A 6,590-nucleotide genomic window follows, 5' to 3' on the forward strand; every position below is an offset into this window, starting at 1 on the left:
TCTACTTGTCTCCTCCTGACTTCACTCAGGCGCTTGATTGAACTGAACATCTCTCAGAGAGACCTTCCCCAGTGACCCTGTCTAAAGTGACACTATTCCTGCTCCCCCCTTGTCCTATTTTGATTTTGTTTTCATAGCACCACTATAATCTGATGTCTTTGGAGTTCCCCAGAGCGGACTAAGACCGTATTTGAGGGCAAGTAATGTTTGGTGACTCCAGGAAACACCCGTGGGAGAGTGGGGAAGTGATACAGGGAAGGGAAGGCAGCCCAAAAAGATTTTTAAACACAGTTACTGTGGAGAACTGGAACCCAGTCTTGCTGGGAGCTCTGGGAGCTAGTGTGGACACACGCGCTACTGAGACATCATGCCTGGAGAGGTGAGGGTCGGGTATCTATGCACCAGCTCTGTGAGTCACTGGCTGAGGGCTGCCAGGAGCTGGGAGACCCTGGCCCTTCTGGCCGCTCTAGGAAAGAAGGCTTGAGCAGAGGCACTCTAATGGGTGCTGGCAATTAGAAGTCAGCCAGAGGGTTAGTTAGCATGGAGGATGTGGGCTAGCCCAGCATCTACTAGACCTGAGATGATAACAACATTATTGTCTGTCTTACCCACTAACATGGAAGAGAGGACTTTGCCCTGTTCACTGGTATATCCTCTGTGCCTGAAACAGCGTGTGGTAATCTGACATAGTTGTTGAATGGATGGATTCCCATTTAACAGATAAAAATGGTGAGGCTCAGAGATGTGAAGGACTGCACCCAAGATTAGACTCATGCACAACAGAAGTATTTACTGAACCCCTGTTTTTGGTCCAAAAAAGTCTTGACTCTAATTTCTGGGCTTCCCCTTATGGAACCCCTTCCTGTTGTCCTAAGAAGGGGAGGTGGGACTCGTGACTCCATTCCATATCCCCTGGTGCATCAATGCTCTCGACTGCCTGTCTGACCCTCACAAGGAAAGTTCTGAGAAGCCATCACTCCAGGCATGAGTTGTTCCCATGATCCATACTGAGATGTTATTTGGTGTTTTTCCCACTTCACTTGAATAGTGACAGACATTTCCTCCTCCATCCTCTCAGAAAGGAACCAAGGTCAGTGTCTAAGTCCACGTTTTTTGCTTCAAAGAGCTTTGGGTTTTGTCACAAAGCAGTAGGATTCCCACCCTCTCTTCCCCAGTGAGGTTTGGGTGTGGAGGTCTCCCCGAGGGGAGTGAAGAGAGAGAGGACTGGAGAAGGAATGAGGAAAGAGGTCTGACTAGGAGGGAGAAGGGAGACAGGCCTCTCAGGCAGGGAAGGAGAGAGATTTGGGGGCTTTTGTCTGGGGCTTGTGTCTCTTCGCTCTGGCACCAGATGGGGATATTTGTGGAGGTTGAATGATAAGCGCTGAGGCCCAGAGGGGCTCCAGGGCCCACTGTGTCATTGAGGGGCTGCTGAGACCTCAGAGCCTGTTCAGGTGGCCGAGCCGAGAGGCCTGGGCCAGGGTTCAAGAGCCAAGGTGACAGGAGGCAATTACCACGGCAACCACAAGGCCTCAGGCCCCTTCTCCTGGGTCCCAGAGTTCTTCTATGATCCTAGACTCCCCTCCCCAAACATAACTAAGGCTGATCTGCACTCTGGCAATTGGAGACTTGGGATCAGAATTTATTTGACTTGAAAAATAAAACAGTATGACATTTATTGCACGGGATGTTGCTGAGTAAATTCAACCCACGCCAGTGCAAAGGGACCTGAGGGCCTCTGAAGAGAGGGCCCACACAGGCCTCCTGTCTGCTGGCAGGCCTGGCCAGGGAAGCCAAACCCCAGGGCAGGCCTCCTGAGTGTTTAGAGGGGCAAGAAGGCGACAGGGGAAACGCTGGAAGAATTTGATTAAAAAAAAAAACTAGAAAATCATATTTGTTTATTTCTGATTGTAAAATATAATACTTGCTTGTAGGAAATTGGGGAAAAAATAGAAACACACGAAGACAGAAATGCAAATCACCCATAATCCGTCGCCCCACGATAATCATTAAATGGCATTATCTATCATCTCATCTTTATTCTGTATACAGCTTTCTACATAATTGAGATCTTTCGAGTATTATTTCTGTAACTTATATCCATTCTCATAGTGGACCAGAGGTCCCTGAACTCTGCACGGTGAACAAATGAAGAACGCCCACAAACACCCGCACCAACGCCCACACGTTATTTTCACAGACGGTGGAGGACGGAGCAGGGAAGAACCGCGAACAGTAACTAACATGGCCCTACCCTGCTACTCACTGGCACCAGGACCCAACAGTTTCTTCACCCTCTCTGTCTTAGTTTCCTAATCTGTAAACTGGGGAGTCGATAAAACCTCATTTAACGGCCTCCCAGCCATTTGGGGCGGGTGGAACGTGAAAGCCCTTTCCCCACCTGCAGAGGTATCGCCAGGCCCTGTGGTGGGAGTCGAAAGAATTTGGAGGTGCAGCTTTTGGCATTTGATGTACTGTGTGGTTTGAGCGCCTAGTTTCTCTGGTCTCAGCTGCCGACTCTAATGCGGGACTGGACTATGCTTCCTAATAAGAAAACTAAGAATCTTTTAGAACACTTACGCGCTCGGGCCTGACTCGAGCACCGTATGCAGCTTCTCATCCCATCCCCTCCGCCTGGTGGGGTCAGCACTGTTCTCACCACCCTTTCGCCCACGAGGAAACAGACACAGAGAGTTGCGATTTGCCCACAGTTGCTCAGCTAGTGAGCAGTAGAGCTGGGGTTAATTAAGGACTCCTGAGATGGCTTGGTCCCTGTGACTACGTTGAAAAGTGGCCAGTGTGACTGAATTTTAAATTTTACTTTATTTAAACTCAAACGGCAACCAAGCTAAAGTGGCTATCAGCCAGTGTTACTCTAGGGTGTTACTTCAGGCCCTCTTCTAGGTCCGAGGTGAAGAATACGGACTTCTACAGTCTCTGCAGACTATCTGGTTTGATCATCAGCGCGTACTTCCTAGCTGTGTGCCCTTGGGGCAGTGACTGGACCCTCTGTTCCTCAGTTTCCTCCATCTCTAAAGCGAAGCTGATAAAGCTCCCTACCTCCTTTGAGGTCGTGAGGGCATTTTACGGTTACGTTGATGTACACCTACTCTTTCAGATAAGCCCTGGCTTAGAGGACAAAGGGTGAGAGGTGGCTGGCAACTCACAGGGCTGTGTCAGCCGTCCCTTGGGACCCTCCTCGCCCCAGGCCAGATGTGGCTCCCAAAGGCCCCAGAAGGTGGACTGGGAGCATCCCTGAGGAGAGAGCGGGAGAGCCGGATAATGAGACGGGTTCATCAAAAAGGCAGCGAGCTCCTGGGGCTCGTGTGTGGAATGAGGCTGCCAGGCGGCGAGGAGCCCTTCTTCCCCACAGCTCTGCGGGGTGGGACGATTCCTGGTGTGACCTGCAGGGTGAGGGGCCGAGGGTGTGTGTGTGTGTGTGTGTGTGTGTGTGTGGTGGGGAGGTTGGGAGTAGGAGGGGGAAATGAGGTACAGGGTGGATGACACCAGCTTATCCTAGGTTGGGTCCAGAGCAGAGAGCTGCAGTGAGGCCACCCCTTTGCACACCCGGGTGGGTGGGTGCCCTTCCGTCGTATTTATGTAAATGGCGCCCCCTGAGGTGTATGCCCACAGCCGCCTGTTCGTGTGTGTGCTGTGTGTGTGTATGTGTGTGTGTGGCGTGTGCGTGTATGATTCACTCCTGTCTCCTGCCTCACCCCTTTACATGGATCAGAAAGAGGTGGCAAAAGGAACAAGCATTTGCTGGGGAAGTGAGACAGAAGGAAGCAGGAAGAAACACCTGCCCTGTCCCCAGCCCAGCCTGGCCCTGTTCCTTCCCGTGACTTCAGCTTCACCCCCTCCTGCCCTTCCCTCCTTTCTCCCACAGATCCCAGCCTGACTCTTCAAGCTGGGGAACACTATAGAGCTGCCCTGGTGAAGGGGAGAAAGACCAGCTCAGCGAAACTCTGATGCCTTCCTCTGGGGCCGTGCTTTGGGGCAGGTGCCAGAGACCTTCACGGGCAGAGCCTGGGGCTTTCAGGAACGCCTGACTCACACCCCTGCCTCCTAAGCATCCCAGAATGGCAGAAGTGGGGGTCACTCCCCTGCCCTTGTTTACACAGTTTCCAAATCCTCCGGCCCTCGCTTGCCTCCTTCCCTCCTTCACCTAAGCTTTCCCACAGCCTGTACCTAACACAAATATTTCTTCTTACATATTTATTTTTATATTTGTCCCTCATGTACAATTGTCCGGATAATTTGGGTCCTATCCCGGTAAGTCGGTCTTGCCTAGAGCGTCTTGTGCGACCAGTTCATCTTAATGAGCAGACATATGTGCTGCCAGGTGCTCAGCCCTGTGCTGGGGCTGTGAGCTCGGGACACACACCCACCTGTCTGAGCTCACGGCACAGGTGCGACCAGGGCTCGCCACACAGATACCGCTCTCACCCTGAGGTCGAGGGTGACATCCACAAGACCAGCTGGAGAGCCCGGGAGAGTGGCTGATCTCTGTGTCCTGCAATCCCCCTGGCCAGCTGTGTCGCTAGGGAGGCTGGTGGGCTGAGGAGGATGGGGTTTTGTTGCTGGGCTGGGGCCTGGCCCCCAGAGACGTGGGCTTTCTTCCCTCCGGATGCTGACTGCCACATGCCCGCTTCACATTCCCGCCTTCAAACAGGCCTGGTTCCCATGAGCCAGAGAGACATTTGCATTAGGAGAAAATACCCAAATAAAACACCAGGCTGCTTCCCTTGGGTTTGGTTGAAACTTGGAAGGCTGCAGGCAAGCAGGCTTAAAGTAGGAAACAATCTTGCAGTAAAAGCCAAGAAGTCAGAGTAACCAGCAGGATGTCTTCCTTGTTTCCCATCTCCCTAGCCCTTACCCTTAGTCATTACTTCACTACTGTTACAGTGGGTCTGCCTCAGATCTCAATCCTGACTCCATTTTTTTTTTTTAACCAGGATCCATAACTCTATAGTAGCAGTCTCCTCCCTTCTAGGCTCCCTGAGGGCAGGATCGTCTCCCCTTCAGACTGAGGCTCCCTGAGGGCAGGTCTATGTCTCCCCCTCAGACCGGGGCTCCCTGAGGCAGGGCTGTCTCCCTCAGACTGGGGCTCCCTGGAGGCAGGGCTGGTCTCTCCCTCAGACTGGGGCCCCTGAGGCAGGGCGTGCTCCCTCAGACTGGGGCCCCTGAGGGCAGGACTGTGTCTCCCTCAGACCGGGGCTCCCTGAGGGCAGGTCTATGTTCCTCCTCAGACTGAGGTTCCCTGAGGGCATGCGCTCCCCTCAGACTGGGGCTCCCTGAGGGCAGGACTGCTCTCCCCCTCAGACTGGGGCTCCCTGAGGGCAGGGCTGTGTCTCCCCTCAGACTGGGGGATCCCCTGAGGCAGGGCTGTGCTCTCCTCAGACTGGGGCTCCCTGAGGGCAGGGCTGTGGCCGACTGGGCTCCCTGAGGGCAGGGCTGTGTCTCCCTCCAGACTGGGGCTCCCTGAGGCAGGTGTGGCTCCTCCCTGTACCGGGGCTCCCTGAGGCAGGGCTGTGCTCCCCTCAGACTGGGGCCCCTGAGGCAGGGCTGTGTCTCCCTCAGACTGGGGCTCTGAGGGCAGGGCTGTGTCTCCCTCATACTGGGGCTCCCTGAGGGCAGGGCTGTGTCTCCCTCAGACTGGGGGCTCCCTGAGGGCAGGGCTGCAGACTGGGGCTCCCTGAGGGCGAGGGCTTTCTCCCTCAGACTGGGGCTCCTGAGGCAGGGCTGTGTCTCCTCAGACTGGGGCTCTCTGAGGCAGGCTGTGTTCTCACTTGTTGGATGTCTTCAGCAGAATACCCAGTAAGATGAAGGCACAATGCCTGGCTCAATAAATATTTGTTGGATTGGTAAATAGCCAGGAGAACCTAACTCTTTCAGCCCATTCACCCCCTTCCCAGACCCACCCAGGTGGGAAGTAGAGGGTAACATGCTCTACACCCACTCAGAGTGGGAAGACCATGTGTTTCCAAGCTGGTGTTAAAACCAAACTACTTTGATCCTATTGAAACATCAGCTCAAAAAGTTAAACAAAACCTCCCTGTTCCAACAGTAGTGTGGACAAACGGAGCTTGGGACAGCCGAGGTGACTCACCGGAGAGATGGTGTCATCCAGGTAACAGGCCACAGACACAGCTCGCACGCCTCGAGTCTGAGCGGGGAGCATCTCAGAGCCAGACTGGGCATATCTGCTTATTGTGAAAATGAGAATCTGGAGCCCGGAGAGGGAAGATCACCCAGTGAGGCATGGCACATTTGTGGAAAGGTGGCGACAGGGGAGGGACTCCTGTCTCTTTCGAATCCCACCGCCATTGTTCTGAGACTGGTATTTTCAATAACTCATTGTTAAGCCTGCGTGTAAATGTCTCTTTGGCCTCTTCACATCTGTAAAATGGAGGAGGTGTCTTTACTTAACTCACAGGGATATTTGAGGACCAAGTAGCATAGTGGGTGTGGAATTCCTTGGAGAGGTCGAATGTGAGGGCACCCTTGGTGGTTGTAAAATAATTTACAAGAGGACCCATTAAAATTGGACTTTCAAAAGTGATGTTTCCCTGTCTCACAATCTGCCATCATTT

The sequence above is a fragment of the Ursus maritimus genome, unplaced genomic scaffold (genome assembly GCF_017311325.1).
Source record: "Ursus maritimus isolate PB19 unplaced genomic scaffold, ASM1731132v1 scaffold_30, whole genome shotgun sequence".
NCBI lineage: Eukaryota > Metazoa > Chordata > Mammalia > Carnivora > Ursidae > Ursus > Ursus maritimus.